General features: G+C 28.5%; 1 protein-coding gene and 1 long non-coding RNA gene across 3 annotated transcripts in view; one reads left to right on the forward strand and one right to left on the reverse strand.

Moving 5' to 3' along the window:
• The window catches only part of LOC100198634 (uncharacterized), a 63,380-nt gene that overhangs the window by 10,325 nt on the left and 25,888 nt on the right, over positions 1-27,167 (forward strand). The window contains exon 1 of one of the 2 annotated variants that reach the window (XM_065809159.1): positions 17,131-17,573. The exons of the other annotated variant lie outside the window; for it this stretch is intronic. The gene's annotated coding sequence lies outside the window, so the exon portion shown is untranslated. Of the gene's footprint in view, positions 1-17,130; positions 17,574-27,167 lie in introns of those variants that run through there. 2 annotated transcript variants of the gene reach the window in all.
• On the reverse strand, positions 17,008-18,437 carry LOC136086745 (uncharacterized). The gene is made up of 3 exons (XR_010641547.1): positions 18,315-18,437; positions 17,410-17,562; positions 17,008-17,250 (listed from the first exon to the last, which is right to left on the reverse strand). It is a non-coding gene; the product is annotated as an uncharacterized LOC136086745 (long non-coding RNA).

Genomic DNA, 27,167 nt, shown 5'->3' on the forward strand with positions numbered 1-27,167 from the left:
ATATAAAAATATATATAAATATATATTTATATATATAGTGGTGTAGTGGTAAAGCGCTCGTTTCATAAGCGAGAGGTTCCGAGTTCGATCCCCACCACGTCCCTGGTAGTACCGCGCTTAACTTGTTTCTCCGCGCAGCGGCCTTGTTCGTCAAGGTTCGTGTTTCGGAGTTATAGAGTTGAGAGAGGGTTATAACCACTATTAAGTAGCCTCCTCATCTGTAGTGGCCTTCTCGGCCTTGAGGAGGTGAATAACAAAAAAAATAATAAAAAATAAAATATATATATAAATATATACATATATATATATATATATATATATATATATATATATATATATATATATATATATATATATATATATATATACATTTATTGTTTTGGACAAGTTATAGTGGGTTATAAATACTTTTACATTTAGTTTAGCAAACTACTAATATTATTTTTAGCAGCTCAATGATAAGCTTTTCTTTAACTGCTATCTTAAGAATTTACAATTAAGCAAAATATACAAATTATTTAAAAATGAAAAATCATTTTAATACATTGCAATGATACAAATAGTGACGTAAAATAATATGCTCGTATATACATGTAGGTTTTAAACAATGAACAGTATCAAAAGGTTTATAATCTGCTAAGTCACTTGCTCTCAAACATATATGCTCTGAATCAAGTGAACAACAATACGATAGAGTTAGATCACAATACATGTGGACATGCCACTTAAGTCCAATAAAATAAATTACATTTTGATGAACATATATTTGTTCAATTTTAACAAATGACGGTTCACCTTCATCACTAATAGAGTGAAGTACAGACATCTTAGTTTGGTACTTTTGACCAAAAATGACTACTTTTTCAGTCATAAACACATCTATTTTTTCACCAATAAGAGGTAAAATAAATGACTTATGCCTAATATCTGATGATGAAATAATTGTACCATTTCCAACATCTGAAATCCCTTTTAATGGACATCTAGTAATCCAAACAAAAGCATGAGAAAGTTGGTGTCTGCTTGCGAGAGAAAACGCTATATTTTTAAGGTTACAAATGATATGAGATCTTTTGATACAAGATCTTTTAAGTACAAAACATGCGACAGTACAGAGTTTGGCAATAAAACAATTTCTGTCAGCTGCTTTAGCAATTGGTACAAATGCCATTTTAAATTATCTACTTTGTCAATAACATCAGCTAAAATACATGGTAAATGTAAAAACAAAATCAGCATCTGACCTGACCGTTGTCCAAGCAATGAGTTGTGACTTTTTAAATGTGACTCACTTATAAAACTAGGTTTTGGTTTACTAACCAGACCATAGTCCATTGTATTAATACAACAATAAGGCCCATGGAGATCAATAAGCTTTAAGTCATAAATTATGTGGCGCAAAAATAACTTGACTACAAACGGAATTACACCTTCCAATAAATCATGCATTATATCGGCTGAGTCATTACAAGCAGGATGGTAATAGTTCAAATTTTTTTAAAGTTGATGGCCGCTTGATGCCACACTCTTTAGATGAAATAGTACGATTTTTAAGCTGCTCAACATGTTGCTCACATGATTGTTGTGTCCTCATTGTAAGAGAATACTCACAAAATACTTTTTGCATCTCATCCTGAGTCGCCATACACAAGTCATAAGCAAATAAAGCACTGCTAAAATTTTTTATGTATCCAAGTATTGCATGCAGCCCTAAATTATCACCAACAATTTGTGTTAAAAAAAACAAATATTTATCTCTTTTCCTTCACAAAAAACTGTAACACCCTCATCGTGTAAGTCTTTTAATTGCTGAACAATAACTTCCATAACAGGATCAGTGGTGTACCGTTTAATGTCTTCCGAATGTGCTAAGGCCAACAAATGAATATTGCTTAACGCAGAATTTACAGCTGGTGGAAAGTTTTTTATTGTAAAAAAAAATGCACCTACCTTGTGTATTCCAGTTTTAGATCCAAGCGGATTTGTTGTCTCTACCTCATCAAAATAAATCTGAATAAATACATGAATACTGTTAGGAAAATAATATTTGGCATATGTTTTTAGCTGTCTGCCATGCTTACCATCTAACCAATCTTCTGCTATATCAATTGCTGACTCATTGTCTCTTTTTAAAATTTTCCAAGTCTCAGGTTGTTTTAAAACCAATTTCAAGGTTTTCTCAATTGGTATAAGGTAAAATTTATTTTTCACACACACCTGCATTTGTTGCTTTGTTGATCTGTCTCGCTTAACATCTCACCGATCTCCTATTGAATGTGCTTCAGGTTCAACATAGAGACCTTTTAGTTTAAGATAATTCAACAATTTATAATGAGTATCAATGCCCTTAAAAGGATTTTTCCAGGTGTTAAATTCTTCTGAAAGAGCATTAAATGTTGCGGTACCACATCTGTATGTTTTTAACACAACGTCTGTCTTGGCAAGCAGATAATTAATAATATCATTTAGCAACTCATTTAAACTATCCATTATGAACTGAGATGTGCTTAGAGAAATGGAACTAGAAGATTGCAAAGACATCAAAAATTTTAATGCTGCCTGTGAAACACCATACTCGTCTACAATAGGTGCAACAAAAACACTTTCTTTTGCTACACTTTCTTTTGTTAAACTTTCAAAATATGAAACCTCATTGCAATCTTTGGCTAAGTATTCGTTTTCTGTATTTTGCATTATAATATCTGAATGGTTAAAAACTTCTTTCAAAGTATCATGACACCTGTGAGTTTTTTTAATGTGTTTACGTAACACTTTATAAAGTGTGAATGTGCGAATGCAACCATTAACATTGCATCGTAAAAAACAAGGTTCAAACAACAGGTGCATGTTTCTTAAATGATAAGTATAATCATTAGTGGTTTGAAAAAATTTTGTGCACAAGTAACAACTCAGTTGTAACAAACCCTATAAAATATCATGTAAAATATAAAAATAATGTTCACTTTAATCATCATAATTTATATACAACTAAAAAAATATTTTTAATAAAAACTAAATAAATATTTTTTGCAGTCTATATTTTATTATAATTATATTTTATTAAATAGTTAACCTTTTTTTCCTCAATTATGGCTTGAATTTTAATGGCCTGGCCCATTTTGATGCCCATTGCATGCAGCAATAATGCGTTTAACTCCAAAAAAGCTAACCCATCAATTTCTTCACCTAAAATAATAATCAATAGTATATTTAGTATAAAAACTAAGCATTTGTGTTTCAATAGAAACCTTTTTGTCTTTAAATACAGTTTATAATTATTTAATCAAATATATTTTGTAACAATTATTATAACCAACAATTTAATAAAATAGTAGGATTAGAGTAGATAGATGTGCATCTATCACTTATTTACTTTAATTTTTTAGTTTTTTTACAAATTTAATTTAAAAAGATACATGTTATTAATAATATAGATATTGATATAGTATATCGATAAGATAAATAATAAAAATATATTTTGACATCTATACACGTGTATACATCTATGTATATATCATACAACCATATATATATATATATATATATATATATATATATATATATATATATATATATATATATATATATATTTATTGTAAGTTTTACATCCATTTTTCCACACTGGTGTGGTTTGGATGGTTCTTCATAATGACATGTAAATGCCATTATGAAAGAGCTGAAGCAATGTTTTAAAACCGGATGCCCTTCCTTACGTTAACATGAAGCAGGTTGTACTGGATTACATGTTACCAGTAGCCTGCTACTGGTAACTTTACTTGACATAAGGATAATCTGACCTGATGGTACCGGTAAGTCCCTTTTTGATATTATTCTCATTTGAGCTATTATGTATATCATATATCATACATATACATACATCCATATATATATCATACATCCAGATATATCATGATGTATCATAATATGATATAGTAGTTTATATATAATATGATATACTACATTTTATATACTATGATATTTTATATCATAATATGATATAGTATAATATAATACGTAAGTGAGATGTGTATATTATATACACATCTCTTTTACGTACATTCGCAAAAAATATACACATATATATGTATGTAATTGTAATGTATACATATGTAAATATACACATGTATATATACATAATGTATATATACATGTGTATATTTAAATATGTATATATACATTATATATTTACATATGTATATATACATACAATATACACATATATATGTATGTAAATATAATATATACATATGCAAATATACATATATAAATATGTAAATATACTATATACACATCTCTTTTACGTACGTTCGCAAAAAATATGAAAAGATGTAGCATCTATAGATATTCCTTTTGATAATAAATATTCTGCCAACTGTGACTCTGACAACTTTTTTATGCTCATTTTTAATAAAAAAATTTAAAATGAGAGAATGCAATCACATGCGACCTCTAAAAAGTTTAATGGTGATTGCTTTGGACGCGGAAAGATTATTTCGCATTTTCAGGCGATTTACTCGATGTTTCCGGTAAAGCACCTGAACGTTCCGGTAGAAAATTTCACGGAACTTCTTTTGCCTGAACATTTCAGGAATTTTATTCTAAGTGTTCAGCTGGTTTGCTAAAATACCTGAACCAATACGGTAATATGCCTGAATGTTTGAATTAAATTGCCTGAATGTTCAGGTAAATTTGCACACCTGAACCATTCCAGACAGAGTTAGCCTGAACTTTTTTAAGAGTGTAATACCATAAATAAGATAATAAAAAAATAAAAAAAATAAAAATGTTGATACACTCAGTGACATAATTTTGTATTAATTATTTTATGTATTTGAGTTTTAATTAAAAAAACATTTAAAATCGGATATATTAAAATCCATAAGTAAGAATGCTTGTTTTGATTCATTTTTAAACTGCTCTATACTAGTTTTATGTGTATTTACAATTTTGGGAAACATTTTCCACAAGTAGGGTCCACGATAAAGAACTGAATATGAAGTTAGTTTTTGAATTATATTTTGGGACAACAAAGTTGTTACTTGAAAATTTTGTTGGATATTTATGAACTATTTTGTCAAAATAGGATTGAAATATTTTAGGAGATAATCCTAAATTTGTTTTATACATGAACATTAAAACTTGGTGTAAGTTGATTTTATATATATTTAATGCTCCAAGTATACGCAGAAGAGGCTCACAAGGTAGTGTTCTATTAGCTCCAAAAATTATTCTGGACGCGTGTTTTTGTTTACAGTACAATTTTTTTAATTTTGTATGGTTTGTACTTGCCCATGCAATATTGCAGTAAGTTAAATAACAATGAATAAAAGAGAAATATAAACTTTTCAAAGAACTACTGCTTAAAAATGGTTTAGCCCTATATATCATTGCTAAATTTTTTGATATTTTATTTTCAATACTTTTTATATGTAAACTCCAACGTAAATGTTCGTCTAAGATTACGCCTAGAAAGTTTACTGAGTTTTCTCTTTTAATGTTAGTGTTATTTATTATTAGATTAGGCAATTTGATGGGAATATTTTTTGATTTATTAACTTTGTGGAACAAAATAAATTTGGTTTTATCCACATTTAGAGAAAGTTTATTACTTTTGAACCACTCATTAACTTTTAATAATTGTTCGTTTGTTGTTTCAAATAGTGTATTAATATCACTGTGGGAGTAAAAAAGATTGGAGTCATCTGCAAAAAGAATACAATTTAATGGGTCTGTTGCTAAATTTAAATCATTAATATACACTAGGAACAACAGTGGTCCTAAAATAGAGCCCTGGGGAATCCCACAAGTTACGGCAGTCGGAAATGTTTGTTTTTGTTCATAAACTATAAATTGTTTTCTATCGGCCAAATAACTTTTGAACCAAAGTAAATTGTTATTTTTTACACCATATTGTTCAAGTTTTTTTATTAGTATATTATGATTAACGGTATCGAAAGCTTTTGACAGATCAATGAAAACTCCTAAGGTAAAGTAGTTACTACTGAATGCACTTGATATTTGATTTACTAGTTCAATCACTGCATGCTCCGTTGAATTTTTTTTTTTGAAACCAAATTGTTTTGAATACAGCATGTCGTTTTCTGATAAGTGATTAAAAAGTCTATTGTACATTATTCTCTCAAGTAATTTTGAAAAACAAGGTAAAATAGATATTGGCCTATAATTAGAAATATTTGAGTCATCTCCGGACTTAAATATCGGCGTGATTCGTGCAATTTTTAGCTTTTCAGGGACGATACCTGTTTTAAGTGAAAGATTAAATATGTGAAATAACGAGGGTTCTATTATATTATATACTGATTTTACAACATTAACGTTAATTTTATCAAATCCAGCACTTTTGTTAGTTTTAAGGCAAAAAAAAGGCGGTTTGCAATTCAATTAGTTTTAAATTAGGTTCATCCATGACTTTATCGTAACTTTTTAAATAAGATTCAAATGGTGTTGAATTCATAGGAATTTTTAATGCCAAATTCGGACCAGTATTAGTAAAGAAGCTGTTTAGTTTTTCAGCAATGTTTCTCGCATAAATATTTTTTCCTATTATTTCTTTAATTACACTCCATGTTTTTTTAGTGTTTCCGGTGGCTTTGCTTAATAGCTTTGCATAGTAAAGCTTTTTTGAGTTCCTTTTTGTTTTTTCAAATATATTTTTATAATTTTTATATGTCATTTCGTTTTTATAAGTTTTTTTTTTCAAGTACTTATCATATAACTTTTGTTTTCTTTTTGAAGATTTTAGTAACCCGTTAGACATCCATGGAGTTAAAACAGTTTTGGTTTTTACAGTTATTTTTTTTTCAGGAAATGCTTTATCATATTGCTTGCAGAATTGATTTAAAAATAGATCATATGCGTTGTTAACATCATGTGACTGCAATACCAAATTCCAATCAACGTTGTCTTTTAAAAGATTTTGAAACTTTTTTACCGAGTTTTCATTGATCTGTCGCCTAAATATAATGGATTGAGAAAGAATACTGTTAAATAATATATTGTTAGTAACTAGAAATGTTGGGAAATGATCTGATAAGTCAGTTTTGATTATGCCTGTGTAAAGACTGTTATTAAGATTGTTATTAGTTATTATATTATCAAGAAGTGTAGAAGAGTTGTTAGTCACTCTCGTTGGCTTGTTTATTGACGGAATTAAATTATATTGAAGAGTATTAATAAAATTGTTAACATTATTATTTGAAGCATGGTTTATTAGGTCTATGTTAAAATCCCCAACTAAGTAGGCATGACTTCGGGTTTTATTAATATTTGTAAAGAATGGTTTAAGATGAGTTTTAAATTTTTTTAAGCTAGAAGATGGAGGTCTATATGTGGCATTTATAATTATTTTTTTTGTGGTTTTATTTATTATTTCAATGCATAATGGCTCACAATCTTTTTAATTTACACAGAGATCGTGACGAAAATTATAACTAATTGAGTTGTGAACAAAAATACATACTGTTGATGAACTGATGAGTAATTAATTAGTTCAAATTGGGCATTTGTTTCACCACGCTTACACCAAGTTTCCGTTAGACAAATAATTTTAAAATCGTGTTTTAATTCATCCAACAAAAACCTTAGATTTTCAAAATTTTTATTTAAACTTCGAATATTAATGTTTAAAATTGAAAAACTATTTTTATTTTTTTGAAGATATTGAGAAGATTCAATAACTGTATAGTATTGGCTTTCAATTTTTTGATTAAAGTTATTAGAGTCATCGACGTCACTGAGTGCGACATTTTCATCTAGAAATTCAATTATAAAGTTTTCCTCCATTTTAAAGTAACACATATATAATTAAACACAAAAATAGTTAACAAAATAGTTAGGAATAGTTAAAAGAAAAGTAATGAACCAAACTCTTACTGACACGGTTTCGGGATTTCTTTCGTTTTCTTAGACACCCACTCGCGTACAATCAGCTTATCATATGATATGTATGGCAAACTTTCCCAGCTGCCGCTCAATTTTCATTTTTTCTCTAAGATCTTTTCTTATTAAGTTCGTTTCGAAGCAAAAATCTTCGTTTATGTAGATATTTTCACCCTTTAATTTAGGAGAATTTTTTAAAGTTTCTACCTTATCTTTGTAGTCTAACAGCTTAATAATAATTGTGCGTGGTGTTTTTGCATCTCGGCGTCCACTACGATGCGCTCGTTCAATTCTCACATTTTTCACCCCTAGAGTCTCCTCAAAAAGTTTAATCACTTTTATTTCACTTTCAGACCATGTTTCATTTTCATTTTCTTTGATGCCATCAATCCTAAGGTTATTTCTTCGTGACCGATCCTCTATTTCCCTAAGTTTTTTTTTAAAGTCAATAGGGGAACCTGTTGTACCTTTGACCACTTTTTGCTTTAAGGCGTTTTTTGCGTAGCCTATTGAGTAAATCCAAACCATTCAAACTTTATAATATTCTCTTATATTTTGCCAAAAAATTATACTCAGAACTTTTTTTTCATTTCACCAAGAAGTATCTTTTTCCCGCGTTTTAAAAAAAGAAGTCTATTGGTCAAAGGTACAACACGTACGTTGTACCTTTGACCGATGCGCGTTGTTCCTTTGACCAAAATGTTATTATTAAAAAATCATGCAATGTTTGAACCCTTTTTAATATTTTAGCTTGTTATATATTATATAGAAACTTTTGGTCCATCTTATATCAATAAAAAAAATCTAATTATTTTGTAATCAAGCCTAATTGTCTAAAAAAAAACTAGAAAAATCAATCCTTACAATCTTGCAAAGACTTGTGTATTAAAGTTACGATACTCAGTATTACTAATTTTTTTCAATAAAATCAGTTATTATAACTATTTAGATAAAGTCACATATTTTCTTTAGTTAGATGCTACTTACATGAAATAATTAGGATTAAGGTCCAAAACTTTAAACGCGATTTAATTGTACAAAACATATTTTCTAATATATACAGTTATTTTTATTATTTTAGATAAGAAAAGAGCAAAAATATATTTTTATAACTTATGTTAGCTGGCGGTCTATATTCATTTACATATGATCATAATGCTTTTTATAGAAAATATCTTAATGATGACAACAAAAAATACAATGATAAAAGAGTAAAATATATTAACTATTGCAAATATTCAGATCAACATCAAACATAAGATACTGACGCTTAGATGAACCATGACCAATACTTGGTGGTGGAAGTTTCATAATAATATCCTTAAGTTCCAAATCATAAAGATTGTCATCTTCTCTTATAAACTTGTTACAAAAGTCTCCTGATTTCTTAAGATACTTAATTTTGTAAACTATACCAACAACTTCTAAAACTTCTGCTACATAAAATCTAGAGCATTTCTTTCCAGCCAACTTGACAATTAAAAAATCTCCAGAAACAATTTCACTTTCATTATCAAGTATATTTACTCCAAAATCAATTTCATTAGAGCTTTCATCATTTAAACATATGTCAGACTGACTAAAAATAATCTGCTTTGCCATTTTTTTTCTTTTGCTTGAAGAGGTCTTTTTAAATTGTTGGTTATTAGATTTTGAATCTAGAATAACTTTAATTTCAGGGGTATCAGTTAAAATACATGATTTTCTATTACGTCTTTTTGAAGTATTTGTTTTTCTTAATTTGGCTTTAGGATGAGGTCGTATTATCTCAGGTGAAACAATTGATCTTGATGGTAAACTCACAGTAGGGATTTCCCCTAAAACAATAGATGACGTTGATGGTACACTGGATGGAGCAGTTTTAACATCAATAATCTCATTAGAAAGGCAAGCTTCAGTATTCACTATTGGCCTATCAGTAACATTTGCAGCTAAAAAGTCAATATCAGTAAAAATATTTTCATTAAATGGATAAAATCAAGTACATTTAAAACTGTTTATAATATTATTTGGTACAAAAGCATGAGGATAAGCTTGACCAACAAGGTAAGATATATCATAAATTGTGACTGGTTTACCAGCATTGCCTGGTGATATCATCCAGTTATTCATGGCATTGTTATAAAAAGTTTTAAATGGTCCAAAAACACCACGATCAAGAGGTTGCATTTTATGGGTTGTGTGAGGATGAAATGTCATTAAAACTATGCCTGATTTTTTTGCTAACTCAATAACAGAAATGTTTACATGACTCTCATGATTATCCATTAATAAAAGAACAGGTTTTTTAATTGACGGTCGCACATTACTAATAAAATGTTCAAGAAATTGCACAAAAATGACTTCATTTGACCATCCAGACCATTAGCTGCTCCTACACTTCCAGGAGGACAATTATTTAACATGTAGTCTTTGAATTTAGCACGTGGAAATACAAGTAATGGTGGGATGCTATTTCCAGTAGCATTAATGACTGCAATCATTGTTACATTGTTGCCTCGTTCAGCACTAGTTATGCTCCCTATTTGTTTTTTACCTTTTGGAGCTAGAATTTTTGGTGGTACGTGGACTGTGGTAATTCCTGTTTCATCACAGTTCCAAATATTTGATGGGTCAAAATGATAACGTTCTAAAACATTTTTGTAATTTTTATATACAATTCTTACAGTTTCTCTATTGAATGCAGAAGATCTACCAAGACTTGTAGGTTGTGGTTTACGTAGAGATAGCTTGTTATTATATCTTTTGCGAAAATCTTGCAGCCATTGTTCACCTGCACATTTATTTTTCATCCATGAAGTTTCAATTTTTTTATGATTTGCTAAAGCATACTCATATGCAAAGGATCTTATCTGCTTTAATGTAAGTCCATAATGCATATTTGCAGCATCTGCCAAGTAGTTTACCAAAATTAATTCTTCTTCAGTTGAGAATACTTTTTTTGGTTTGGTATGTGAATATAAATATTCGCAACTACCAGATTTTTTAAACTGCTTCAACTGATATATTAAAGTTGACTTTTTAATGTTGCAATGTCTTGCAGCTTCACTTAAACTCATTTTTTGTTGAAGCACAAAATTCACTGCATTTAGCATATCCATTTCGGAAATCTTTTTGCGAAAAACACCAATCTTGCTCCTTGGCATTTTAAAACTAAAATATATTAACAAAATTAATTAACTATTTCGATACATTTAATTCCCTATAGCTGAGCAGAAACTAGGTAATAAAATGAACTTGACAATAATATTGCTTCAGCTGTCCAACTAACTAAATTAACAAAATTGATTATTCTAAGTGTAGTAGTGGTTCAAGAATAAATAGTGAATTGCATTAAAATTCAATGGAATTATTTCATCATCATAATACTAGAAACAATTTTGCATTAAAAAGCAATAAAGCACAGACGACGCCTAATAAGGTAGATTATAAATTTTATAATCTTGCCCTCTTAAAGTCCGCAAATTACCGAGGAAGCAGTTTTTATTGGTCAAAGGTACAACGTCCTTGACTGGTCAAAGGTACACGAGATGGGTTTCTTTAACAGTTATTGTCTTAATCCCCATTTACGGTCAGACATAATCATCCAAAATTTTCCATAACAAAAAAAAGATGTTGGGTAATGTTTATAATGTCGTAGATGAATCAAACAACAATTTATCACAGTTTTAAAATCAGAATAAGATTAACACAAATATTTACTTTTTAAGAGTCAAAACTTATAATTGCTTGTGGATCAATACCATCTATCCCAAGTATAATGTTTTACGATAAGAAGAGTTGTCATGGACTACTATTTCAAATGACACTTCCCGTTTTTTTTAAATAATAATAGTAAGCCAACAGAGTAGAGCGACCAAAGGTACAACGTGGTCAAAGGTACAACAGGTTCCCCTACTCATCGTTTTTATGTGCTTCGGTTTTACAAAATCTTTTTTTTTCAATAGACTCAATATTATTTTTGACCTTTTTTTCGATAAGTTCCTCGTGAAAATTTAAACTTTCCTTTATATCAAATACATCCTTTTCCAATCGTTTAATTTTTTCCATGCTGTCATTAATGTTTTGTTTCAGCTTTTTGTTGTCGATCCTCGTTATTTTTCCTTTCGCACTGATGAGTTTAAGAATATTTTCTTCTTGTTGTTTTATTAGTAATACTATATCTTTTTTGTACTCCTATATTGATAAGTTTCAGTTTTAAACTTTTATAAAAAAATCAAAAAAGATGCAATTGCGTAATCGGGAAACAATGCCTTTGTTGAAATCAAAACAAAACCTAATTTAAGTGATGAATGCTACCGGTTTTTGCATCCATTTAAAACAAACATGACATCCATTTAAAACAACCATGACATTCATTTAAAACATCGTGATAATCAAAACAATCATGATTTTTAATTAAAACATTTAACGCATGCGCAATCTCAACATTTTATATTATTCAAAAAAAAGTTTTATTTTAATATATATCTTTATTATTTTTCATTAAATTTTTTAAAATTATTTAAAATTTTATTTTAAATAATTTTAAAATAAAATTTTAAATAATTTTATATCCAATTACTGTCGAGATATTTCATCTGACTTGAGACGCGCTTCAAAATAGCTTTCGCAGTGTCTGTTATAGTTCGACAAGTTAACATTAGGGATAGATAACCATGACTCCCGCATTCTTGTAAGTAGTTCATTTCTTCCAGCTGGGGCCGTATTTTTTCGCACGTTATTCTTAAGATAAAAAAAATCTCTTCACACGGGTTCAAGAATGTTGAATATGGTGGCAAATATTTTGTTTGAATGTTCTGAGCCCTCACCTCAACATTATGATGGATCCTGACATTATCCATCACCAGGGTGAACTCTTCCTCTGTACCCAAAACTTGTACAACTTCATCAATATATTCTTGAAACAAGACTGTGTTGACTGACAGCTTTGCAGTGAATAATGTTTAAACCATTGACTGCAATGAATGACTGCAAAACATGTGTAAATTAAATGGAATTTCATCAATAAAAACAATATTTTGATAGCGATAATTAGGCGAGACTGAAGTATACCACCTAACAAATTGAATTCGAAGATTTTTTACATCACTGTCGTTTCTTCTTTCTTAAATTGGTCGAGTAATTTTATATGTGTATCCAAGATTGGTCAATCATTTCCAGACAGTTGTAATTGTTACATTTACATTTAAAGCATATTTAATTTTAGTTATAGTTGTCGTTGTATTGTCGTTTATAAGCTCTTCAGTTCTTCTTCTCATCTCTTCATTATAAATAACGTGACGAGCGCCACCTTTAGAACCAGGAAGTGTTGAATTGTTTAAAATGGATGTCATGGTTAACTTAAATGAATGTCATGGTTGTTTTAAACGGATGTCATGTTTATTTTAAATGGGTGCAAAAACCGGTAAATGTATATCGTCTATAATCGAATGAAAATTTACTTCTAAAATCTAAAATCGGTTAAAATGTTTAGCTCGAATAGCGTAAAAGTGTTCATAATTTCGAAAAATGGTTTTGCAAGTTCCTTTTTTATTTTTAAATTTATTATTCTTAAAGCATGTTTCTCATTAAGTACAGAGTTTTTAGTTTGCCTTTTAGGTCATACTTTTTTCTACGCATAAGGAGAAAAAAGAATCTCGCGAGTATGTGTAGTTTTGTTTCGTACAAATCAAAATTTATACTACGTATGCTCACATGACTATTTTTTCCTTTTTTTTTCGTTGAAAAAGGGATGAGTGGAAACTTTAAGAAGTGCTACTCTAAGTAACGTTTGCATACTTTAAGTAAGTTTGTATAAATCTTTGTAGGGGCGTTACACCCCTACAAAGAAGGCGATTTTCATGTTATAGTCGGTTTTTTGAGAAACATAGTCAGCTAGTCGGGTATTTGACACATTTCAGTCTTTTGATTTTTGATGCCAAAATGATGAAATTTTCATAAAGAAAAAGATGCTAGCTAGAAATCCGTTTTATTTTTGTTTGAAAAACAATGTGTAGATACATTTAGTTTCAACTTTTTTTATTTAAAGATACCATTTTTGTATAATATGAGGATGCTCAAATTACCCAGTGTTTTTCATTGAAATTTCTTAGTTTAAAGTCCTAAAATTGCAGTGGTTGTAATTGCTTTTTAAATAAAAGCAAATATATATATAATATATGAGGAGTGGACTTGCAAAACCTGATAATTCACTTTTTTGTCATTTCGAGATAATTGCCAAAAACTGTTTTCAGAAAGTCTGTTTGTTATGCATGTTTTGCATGTACTACTTATATTTAACCACTGAATTTGTGATAGAAATATTGGATTCTGCATGTCCTGAATTATTTTCCTGATGCAAAATTACAAGAGCTATCCAGTGATGTGCGCAAGTCAGATTTTTTGAAAAAGTGAATTATCAGGTTTTGCAAGTCCATTCCTCATATATGCAATTATATATATAATTAAAAAATATAGCAAAATTTTTTCGTATTTTAACAATACTAAATATCTTTCTGTAATTCAAATTCTAAAGGTATTCTAAAAATTTTATCGTTTAAAGGTTCGAATTAATAAAATTGAAAAAATTACGAAGTAATTTTACTTTATTATTGTTTTTTTTATTTTTGCGTAAAGCAAAGTAGTACTACTTTGTGAGCCAGCACATCTAGTTTCCAACACGTGTTTGCAACTCTTGTTTGTAACGTGTTGAGCACGGTCGCCTGTTACCCGCTTTCACGTGTTTAAGACGTGGCGTTGGGCACGTGAAAATCACGTTACTAGTTTCGTTTCTACACCTTTTCAAGATGTAATTGAGAAATTGAAAGTTGTAATTATGAAAATTAAGATGTAATTAAGTAACACAACATGTAATTAAGAAATTTTAAAATGTAATTGAGAAACCTAACTTGTAGACATGAAATACATACAACTGAACAAGTTGAAAGAAAACATTATGTTTTATCTTCATCGAATGATAGAAGAAGAGTAGTTGAATGTCCTGAGCGAAACGACGGTAGGGTGACTCTAGCGCAAACTTTAGGCGTCAAATATAAGACAGAATACAATTGGGTCCGCAGTGGAAGTTTAAATTTTATTGGAAGAGGTGGTTTTAAATCAAAAAAAATTAACCGATGATCAAATCGAAGAAACACAAACATGGGTTGAAAGTGACTGTCAGTTGACATTGGTGGCCATTAAAATAAGGATATTAAGACAATTTAAAATTAGCGTCAGCACAACCATAATTGCCAATAACCTCAAAGGCAGACTATTTTCATTTAAAAAAGTGCACAAGGAGCCTACTACAATGAATAGAAATGAAAACAAACAAAAAAGAGCTGAATATGTTAAGAACATTAACGAACACATCACAAAGGGTCATCAGATAGTTTGGTTGGATGAAACAAATTTTAATCTTTTTTGTAGAAAAACGCAAGGACGTGCCAAACAGGGGAAAAGAGCAATAATAAAAACACCTTCTTCATGAGGTGCAAACATACATTTGATTGCAGCTATATCAACAACAAATGTCGTCATGATGGAAACTCACAGAGGATCATTTAAAGCTGATTCTTGTAACGAGTGGATGCTGACTTTGTTTAACCAGTGAGTTACATCCGGGAATCGTTTAGAGGATTTGGTCGTCGTAACAGACAATGCTCTATGTCACGCTCGTTTGGAAAGGGTGTTTGAAAATTTACTGGCTCAGTTGTTACGATTAGGACCCTATAGCCTAATGTTAAACCCAGTGGAAGCTATCTGGTTTAAAATAAAAATAAACGTTAAAAATGTTATTCGCATTCCACCTGTATTCGGTGCTGGGAACCGACTATGGAAAAACGAAACCAGCATTTAGAAAGAACTGTTACTGCGGCAAAAAATACAATAATGGGTGGTGATTGTACACGCGCTGTACAACATACTACCACGCATTACGCAACGATTTTAAATATGGAAAACGTCCAAGTTGGTGCTTAACTGAATATTGCAATGATTTTTAATGACGTTGTTTAAGTTTAAATTTTTATGCAAATAAATTATTTGTGCTTTAATTATTATTAAGGACTACAAAATTTAAACTACAAAAACTTTGTATTCTTTACACTTTTCTCAATTACAACTTTTATCTTCTCTATTACATCTTACAATTTCTTATTTACAACTTTCATCTTCTAAATTACATCTTACGTTTTTTAGTTACATCTTTCATGTTCTAAATTACATCTTAAAAAGGTGTAGTCCTTTTTGTATTTCATTTGCAACACATGTTCAATACAAGATTCTTAGCCTCAAATAATCATATATACAACGAAGCATTATTTTGTTTATTTCAGTTTTCTGCAAAAATTCTTAACTTTCGCGAGTTAATTAGCATAAGTTAAGAATTTTCGAACTCAAAAAGAGAGAAAAGAAAGTAATAAGAACGATAATGGTTTATTACTGTTATTTAATTGCTTTACACTATATACTTTTTAAAATTATGTAAAAACTGTGATAGCAATACGGTTTGTATTATAATCAAACCTCATTGCTATCGTAAATTATCGATAATATATTGCTATTTTAATTGACTAGATTACTTTTGTATTACTCGAGTTTCATAGTAATACGACTGACTTGTGAAATTTATGTAAATCCTGCTTTTTAAATATAACTGACAAAAATAATGCATACGAATTGAGTAAAAGAATTTGTCAACATTACAAACTAACAATTAAAATCAGTATAGACTAATAAAATCAAAAAAGTTTGTCTTCAAATGATAGGCGATGCCGCTGTACAGCTGCGACTCTTTTACGCGATTGCTTCAAACGCTCACTCATTTTCGTTTTGAGGTATGTCTCTGAACAAGATTTCTACTTTTGGGTCAAAGGCTTCAACATGCGCATTAGTAAAGTTTCTAACTCTGTTAATGCAACGTGGTCAGTATAATTTTTTCCAGTTACATTCATGCCGTACATAAGATTGGCACCCTAGACTTCATTCGTCATTAACATATCAAAAATAGATGCAATATGCCTTTTCATTGTCCGCTGAAATAGCCAAAGCATCAAACGATAATTTTAGTTTCCGTTGAAGTTCAACGTCTGCTTTCAATTTGGCTTCAAAAGGAACAAGATCTTTAGAGTGGGCTAATTTGGTTAAAAAAACTTTTGTCATTGTTGTCCGCGTTCTCGGTTCAGCTAAAACTTCAGCTAACCGAACGAATTTTTTTCTTCAATAAAACGTGACGGTGACGGATGTGACAAAGACACTTTTCGTTAAAACTCGGCTGCTTCTAATGGGTATACGCTGTTTTCACTGTTTAATCGGATATCGTTGATTGTGATTTTGACATCGTTGGTTGTGATTTTGCATTTTCTGTAACTATAAAAAAGTAAAAAATATAGTTCTTTGAAGAACTTTTCACGATGTACTTTTTGTCTCTTCTATATATATTATATAAATATATGTGCATTAGTTAACTTATTATAAAGTTGAACTTTAAAAATATTGATCAGATACTTAAACAAGTTTGAAGGAAACCTGATTCCAAGTATTGTTCACTGTAACTAATATCATTCTCACAGATTGTGTCTATTGCACTGGTGACAGGAAGAGATGTTAGCATTTTATCTTGCTCTAGATCCGGAACAAACGTAATAGGAAGAGGTGTTAGCATTTTAGCTTGGTCTTGAACTAAAACGAAGGTATACAAGTACAGATATATAATATATGTTGTATTTGACTCATCAAAAAAAAAAATTTTGGATTATTAGGGTTTTAAAATTACTACTATAAGTGATGAATACATTTTTTTCACTCAACCGTTTTAATCTTTTTTGAATTTGATGATATCAGCAATAATACTAAAGATTCTCTTTCTAAGTCATCGAAAAAATAAAAGCAACTATTTCATGTCAATTTTTGTATACCAACATTTTTTTATAAATTAACAAACACATATATGTGTTTAACACAGGACATGCAAATTTATTAAATTATTATTTTTTTACAAATATCTTTAAAAATATCCCTAGCAGAAAAAGATTAGTGATCATTTTTAGTACAAATAAATAGTGAAAAGTTCAATTTTACGTGACTTAATTGAAAAATTTAAGAATTCCATGACAAAATGATATTCTATGAAATTTCTATGCCTTTCAGTGGCCATCCCTAAATAGGAGTGGCCACTGTATATTATACCATTATACTTAAGGAAATTCATACAGACTGTTAACAGTTTGTATGAAATTTCTTGAGTGATTTATATTGGGTACATAGTATAATGAAAATCATATGAGGTACAAACACTGAGATAAAAATAAACAAAAAAAAATTAATGTGGAACAAGAAACTCTTGTGTATCTAATAAAGAGTGTGTTAATAAATATTTATAAAAGAAAAAACTCTGATCATAGGTGTGAATATTGTCAAAATTCAAGACTTACCAACAGTAAAGTCCAGTTTTTCCCAAATATTGATCACAGTATTACCTCTTGGTTGTATTCTATCACCCTGGTAGTGTTCGATACTGGGGTATTTAACTAATTGATCAACTAAAAAGAGAAGATAAAAGAACAGGCTAAAGTAAAAAAAAAGAACATAATATAATATGTAACACATACAAAAATAATTTGAAATTGAAAGATGCCACAAGTATTCTCAATTGTAGATGCTGTCATGCCTTGTTTATTACTGTACGTTTTCTTAGTTAGTCCTCTTCCATTTCATCACTACTATCTAATAATAAAAAAAGCAATTAGCTAAAGTTTATTGTTATATGAAACTGACAATATCACTGCTGAAAAGCTGGCAATTAAATATTTTATATTTGGCATTTACTTTTGGATAATTTTCTTTTAAATGTTGTGTCATCCCTAGGGATTGCAATCCCGGGCTTGAATTACGATCCCGGGATTTCGGGATTGAAGTAAATAAAATCCCGGGATCCCGGGATTTTATATAATGTGAGATATTTGCTAAAAAACAGAACTTAATACTGCATATATGAATATACTTTTTGATGTTATCAATTTTTTATTCAATTTCATTATGCCTTAATGACTTAAATTAATTTTCTATGGCGCCTTAAATTGGTTTAATTGTGTAACAGGCAGCAGGTGTATATAAAGATCTTAAAATAATGCAGAAATATATATACGGTACCTTCCATATTATGTTTTAAGATTACAGACTTTACAGAATAACCTTCATCAAATAATTGGATATGTAAATGACATTTGAACATTTAAAGTGTATTTGACTAAAGTAACTAAACAATCAAAATTTCAAAATAAATTTGTAAACATAAATTTTCTTAAATTTGGCTACCGATGTAGCTGCTGTAGCAACAAGCTACTTTGTAAAAAATAACATAATAAGTTGTTTGTTTATATTGAGAGACAAAAATAAAAGAAAATCTTTATTTTATATTTATAAATAAATGGTAGCTAAATAATAAATGTAAAACAAAAAAATAATTCATATTAAATGCATATTTTATTTACAAACTTTCTTTTTTTGTCTGAAAATATGCCGAAATCTTAATAAAAACATAAAAATAATATATATATGGGCAATTTCATTTTTAACTTATGTTAAATGCGCAACAACTTTACCAATTACTTGCTTATTTAAACTTTAAATTAAACTTTTAGCTATTTTATATGAGAGCTGTTAGAAATCTATAATCCCGAAAATCCCGGGAATTTCGGGACCCAAAAACGTCCGGGATCCCGGGATACGGGATTCCGGGATTGCAATCCCTAGTCATCCTTCTTTTAACTCTATACCTACAAAACAGGTACCTTAATGAAACAAGTTTATAGTAAAAACTAACTAAGAAGTTGATATTTAAAAACTTGCAAACAAAACCAACATTTTGGGCTTTCTTTTTATGTCTTAAAAAGCGAAATGGCTTTTTGTCATAATCTGTACTTGGTATTCCAAGTTTTAGCTCTATAACTAGATCCTCATATGAATCTAAATTAAAAAATTATCAATTTCTATAACTAACTAAATGAATAATAGACAATAAAAAAATTACAAACCATTAGAACACTTAATTTTAATTGATGGGAAAGAAAACCAAGATTTAGATGGCCGAGTGCGCAATTTTGTCATTTTAAAATTATCAAGTTTACTTTCAATGTCAATCCAACTACATGGAACAATGTCTTCAACCATGTTTCGTCCTTCTTCCCAAACTGCAACACAGAATTTATGCTCTGTCATTTTCTAATGACCTGGAAGTAAAAAAATATCTTTAAAAACATTTTTTGAATTAAATTTTTTAATAAACTTTACTTGAAGTTAGTAAAAATCTCAGAAAACAAGAATCAATTTTATAGTTACAATTTTTAAATAATAACATTTATATTTTAATAATTATTTGTTTATAAAAATAATATTTTGATTTTATCTTTTGATTTAATAAAATTTATAAAAATATTAAAGTTACTTAAACAACATTTATACTTTTATAAATGTTATCATGTAAAAATATTTTATTTTTATAATAGCATGTTATGTATGTGTTATTTCTATAATAACATTATTATTGTTACATAAGCAAACACATAATTTTACTGAACATTATATATGAATGGGATCAAATAAAAATACTTTATTTTTAATCGAACAATTAAACTAATTAAATAATAGATTACTTATAAAAGTGTAAGTGCCCATAGTAAAAACTTGTAAAATAGAGAATGGGTATATTAATTAGGCTCATTATTGGATATACTGGAAAAAATATTAGACCACTTAAATGTTTCATAGAATAAAGTTTCTGATTCACATCGCACATGTGCAATGTTTTAATTTTCCATATTACACTATCAGGATCATCACAGACAAGTATTCCAAGCTGCCTGCTATCAAGAGGCGCTGAGAAAAAAGATTGCAAGTGTTTTGAATGTATGCATTTGCAAAGTAGCACTGTTTCATCAGCACTGTCGTCGATTTCAATAACTTTACAGTATAAGCCTGTATTGCTTAAAAAAAAAGTTATCTCTTTTTGTTACAGACAATGTAATGGAAACATTTTTTTTCAATGTTTTGGACCCTACAAGGAATCTTTCTAGGATGTGCTTTACAGCAGAAGCTAAGGGGTTATTTTTGGAATTTTGTACACTCCATTTTTCAAATAGAAAGCATGAAAGATTTTATAGAGAACAGCAATAGTATTTAACATCATTGACTAAATAAAGAAGATTGTGCTTTACAGTTTTAAGCAAAAGCCTGCAAAAGCTCATTAGCAAAGTCCAAAAGACAAATTCTTTGTAATTATTTTTAATATGTACTATTATTATAGCTATCGAAAAAGCAGAAAGCAATTCATACAAATCAGAAGACAGCATGTCTCTAAATACAACAATGCCAGTGTACAACAGCAATTGACGAAATTATGTAGCCTTCCACCTTTCTAAATGTATTAAACGTCAGGGACGTCTTGCAAACTCCGAAGGTGTGCTTTTTACTATTTCTATTAACTTCTTAGATATGAGTTCAACATTTCCATAACTTAAACATTTTGAGGTCCTGCTATTATATAATGCATAGACTTTCTGCATACACCTAAAAAACCATTGCATTATGTCTAAAATCAAATGTTGAATAATGTCAAGATTATGTACTTGCAGTAAAGGGCTATTTGATTTTTTGTGCAGAGGATAATTTCCTGCTTGAAATTGTGCATTTGTTCGAAGCTGATTGGTTCTGTAAAAGCAATTCGACAGTGGTAGGCAATCCCAACACTTATGCAACGCTCGCAACCATTTTTAGATGTATGTCCTGTAATACATTTAATAAATGGTCTTGCAGGAGCATTGCAAATAAAAGCATGAATTTTAATATTTACATGTTTCCCATCAACATACAGTCCATATTTAATTAAATTGTTAGCATCAAACACAAAATCACCTAAAAACTCATCAACACTATTTGGTTTACTCATACCACAGTTGGTAGTGACTATAAATGGTTGTCCAAAACATTTAACAGCTCTGCAAAGTATTGGCCAAAACTGTAAATTTGACGACTTATACAACGGCAAACCATCAACATTTATACCTACCTCAACACATTCATCAATATTCAACATAACTTCATTTAATGACTCATAAATACTATTTTCCAAACCAAAATAATTATATTGGCTACTACATTTTTCAACAATATTAACCCTACGAGGAGTAGACAGAAGAGTGCGTAGATCTTTTGGTATATCACTGAAAAATCTGCCACTATTTCTGAGCAATTTTAAAAGATTTAAGTACTGTTCTCTAGGAAAATTACAGTTTACAGCCCACTTTGTCAAGCCATTAAAGAATTCATGTGATGTCTGTATTCCACTGCAAAGCTCTTCATTTTTTAAAGAGTCTGAGGAAGTTTTAATTTCTAAACATTCCTGCTGATCAAAATTTTCCCCAAAGGCTGGATCATATTCAATATTACTCATATGGGCGTTTTCTACTGAAGCAATTGATTTATCAGGTGTAGATGGTGGTTCATCATCAGAATTGCAACTATGGTTTGAAATATTCTATTGATTATCTTCTGATTCCAATTGACCTTCCTCAATAGCTAACTGACCAGATTTGGTAGATCTCCATCTTTTCATATAATCTTTTTTAGATTTTGAGCATTTTAACCGTTTCATACTTTTATATAAATATATAATACTATTACATTTTTAAACAAATAAAACATGCATAATCAAACAAATAAACAAACAAATTATGTATTACATATAATATATGCATATATTATTATGCAAATACATATTTTAATTATTATTTTATTATTATGTCAATACATATTTTAATTGTATTGTAATTGACATAATAATTATATACATATATACATATATATATATATATATATATATATATATATATATATATATATATATATATATATATATATATATATATATATATATATATATAAACACACACTATGTGTGTATATGTATATATGCACACACACTATATATTATATATAATATATATGTATATATATAATATATATGTATATATATATATATATTATGTCTATATATAATATATATATAATATATATATATATATATTTATATATATATATATATATATATATATATATATATATATATATATATATATATATATATATATATATATATATATATATATATATATATATATATATATATATATATATATAGGGGAGAGTGGTGTACCTTGGAGGTGAGTGTACCTTGGAGGCATGTCAATTTTGCGGTCATCTTAAGTGATGAATTCAAACTAAAATTTTAGTTGCATGTATTGGCTTCTAAAGGCCTTATAATAAGTTGATTCACCACGGCTTTACACATTTGTTGTTGCAATAAAATTAAAAGTATGTTTCCGGTACCAAAAAGTAATATTTTTAGAGCGCATTCTTTTTTTTAACAACTGTAGGTATAAACTTTGTTTTAAGACTGATTTTCAAAAATTGTAAATTGATGTTTTCAGCTGCATTTATGCATGCGTGAAACTGCTTAACTCCTAACCTACAAACATATGGTAACAGTTTTGTAAAAAATGTGGTAGTGTTGTACCTTGGAGGTAGCTAATGTTGTGTACCTTGGTGGTACCACCAAAGTACAAACTTGCATCATTTTGTTAATACTATTATGAGTAATATTTATTATGAAAGTATTTTTTTAATGTAATACGTTATAATTTATAATGATTTTTTTTTATTAGGAATTTGTTTAGTATAATATGTGTGAAATTTTTTGTTAAATTGTAAGCATTTTTTCAAAATTATATATTTTTGTTATCTTCTCTTTGATAAATTTCTTGAATTATCAAAGAGATTATAAAACTGTGTTGGACAAATTAGACATGGTCTTTTAGTTGCCACATCCCTCTTACAGGAGGTTCAGTACGACAGCTGGAAAAACTCATTTGGCATTAATTTTGATTACCTGAATAGACAAATGCTAAATCAAAGTGAAATACTTGTTGTTACTAAACCTCATGTAGATATTTGTTATTACTCATTTCTTAATAAACATTTCTTTTGTAAGTTTTTAATACTTCTAAATATAAATTAGTTTAAATTTATAATAATATATAATTTCAACATAAGTATCAATTAATATATAGTTTATATAAATCTAATTAGATAGATTAATATTATCTCTGATGTGAAGTGCAATTATCCTAAAAGTAAGCATTATATCAAATTTCTACCATGTTGAGTACTTAATCTGTTAAAACAATAATACCTCTAAGGTACAACATACATACCTCCATGGTACACCACCGGTGGTGTACCTTGGCTGTAATGTAAGCTATTTTTGGCTGTAATGTAAGCTATTAAACCTTAACTGTAATGTAAGCTATTAAAGGAATGAACAAGTATGTCTGGATGTTTAATAAAAAATCCTAGAGTAACTAATATCAAAAAGTTAATGAAAATATATTATTACAGAACATATTTTAAGTATTTTTTTAAATATTTGTAAAAGTTTGAAAATACCTCCGAGGTACACCACTCTCCCCTATATATTATAATATGTATATATAATAATATATATAGTTTATATATTATCAAAGTATTTAGAAGTTGAATGAATTTAAATATGTATTCTTGATATTCTTGGCATTTTAGGCAAATGTCTACCTGACATTGTTTAAGTGCTGATTAAAGATGGCATATTAAATGCTTTGAAATTAAAAGCACAGAAAAAAAAACTAAATAATACAAAATTTAATCATCCATTTTAAATGACTTTTATTAATATGTGTACGTATTGTACATATTTTATTATACGCATCAGCTATACATGTTCTTTTTTTTCCTTCACATTTGAAACTCGTTGCAGAAGCTAAAACTTAGGTTAAAAGCACGAAAAAATTACTGCTTTATGCACAGTGTGTAGCACTGACTAAATACTGTATTTAACATGTGTCTAGAACTACCGGTGTAAATTTTAAATTATTAAACATGTGTTGAGAATAATGGTGTTATTTGACACACAAAGTGCTGTCTAGGGTATTGCCTCAATAAAAAGTGGTTTAAAATTTGATTTTTTAATGATAAGTTTTATCATTATATTCCACAAATTAGTTCTAATTGTCAGGTTGGTATTTTTTTACTTAATGTTATTTTTTTGAGCTAACTTTTTACTTTTTAACTTTTTTTACTTTTAAACTTTTTATTTTTTAGTTAGCTTTTTATTGCTTATTTTATTACCAAGTGGTCTGGGTAATATGAGCAATTTTGCTACTTTTTTAAAACCTCTGTGTTTTTAAGAAAAAATTTGGGTGCCCAAATATTCAAGTGGATCATGAGTAGTGATCCCTAAAAATTGTTTATTTGCAAAAATTTTGAAACTAGCTTAATTATTTTTGCAAATATTTCAATTTTTGCTAAAGGTGCTCATAATGCCCTAATCTACACTAAGTATAAACATATAAATGAGGTTGCCCCATGTTTTAAATTTTTGTTAAATTTTAGATGGAGCAAACTCATTTTCCCTGCAAACATTTAGTGAATGTATTAGATGTTTTTTATATGCTTAAAAGATGTCTTTTATAGACCCAATGTTTGCTGGGTTAACTCTGTTTTATATCCAGCATGGAAAACATGGGATCTGCCCATACCTCTTATGTCATACACTTTTTACCAGTATTTATTGATCCACTGAATCAAAACTCTAAAAGTGATCAATAAAAATACCAGAGTAGAATTGTAAAATGTTTAATTTATTGATTAAGTGAAGTGTGACATGTTCAGTTAAAGTGTTTTTCTGAAATCCAAACTGTTTTGCATAAAATAAGCCACTATCATTAAAAAAGGCATGTAATCTTTTAAATTTAATTTGCTCTAAAATCTTTGAAAAAATGGATGTTATTGATACTGCTCTATAAATTTCAATATTGATTTTATCACTTGATTTAATTATAGGTTTAACTTTTGCTGCTTTAATTAATTTAAAAAAAATTCAATGAACCTCTTCTAATAAATTCATTATAATAGTTAACCACAATGTTGCAATTTATGTCATCAATTCCAGGAGATTTAATAAATTTCAAGCTTTTAAAATTTAAAATTTAACAATAGATAACAGAACTTAATAGAATATTTGCATGATGCACATGCAGATTGTTAGTACTACTCAGTGTAGTTAAGGAGAGATCTGAATGATTTGCATTTCTTAATAACAAAAGTTTACATTTTTAAACGTTAATTTTTTGTGTTTTCCGCTTATTTTCGACTATTACTGTAATATATTTTTAAAAAGTAGAATTTAAGCTTTTCTTATATAATTTATTATATTTTTATAAATCTTTTTTAACCAAAGCATCAAGCAAAACAAAACTACCACTAAAATACATAAAACGCGACGGAGCAGCATCATAAAAACAGTTGAAACAAACGTGTTAAGTATTTACATTCCAAAAATGTCACTTTTATTCGAAAGTAAAAAGACTCCTTGTTTACAGCATTAATATTTAATAAATGACTAAAAATCTGTTATTTTCTTAAACAGTAAAAACATTAAAATCAAAGTTTTCACATTAATTTTCACTCATAGTATTTTTACTGATAGCAATTTACATCCATAATCTCTTTATAGTCGTTTGAATAAATTACTAAACAAAAACTTTTCAGCTTTTATATAACTTCTGACCCATAGTATTAAGCTAAAAGGCATTTTTTGAAAACGGAAGGGCCTAAACGCTATATTTTTTTTCAGATCTCTCCTTAACCACATTGAGTATTTTCAGTTAATGTAACACTGGAATCTAAAATACAACCCTTATAATTGGCAGCGTTTTTTCTTTTGGAAGCACTATTTCTAATAACATAAATAACTTTTTTTTATTTATTTAAAACCATTTTATCATCAAATACACTCAAATGTATAACTATAAAAAATTAACCAAAAATATTTTATTTGCAATCCACCCTCTAGGTCCTTAAAGTTAGCCATTTGTTTCTATTTTCTCAAATTAGTGGATCAAGAATAAAATAAGTTAATGGGCCCTAAACATTAAGGATGCAAGATTTACTTATGATAAATTTTATCAAACATTAAGGATGTAATATTTTTTTCTAATTAACCTTGGTCAGTATAAAGTTTGTTTACAATTTTATTTTTAAAAAGTGGTTTTAAGACAATAATGTCAACCTTCAAAACTAAAGTTGCTACAAAAATTTTGCATCTAACTTTTGTTTAAAAAATAAAAATAGTTATCTGTAACTTTCTAGAATAAATAAAGATAAAACAGCATCCAGAGACAGGTGGAGGATTTGGT

The sequence above is a fragment of the Hydra vulgaris genome, chromosome 11, assembly GCF_038396675.1.
Source record: "Hydra vulgaris chromosome 11, alternate assembly HydraT2T_AEP".
NCBI lineage: Eukaryota > Metazoa > Cnidaria > Hydrozoa > Anthoathecata > Hydridae > Hydra > Hydra vulgaris.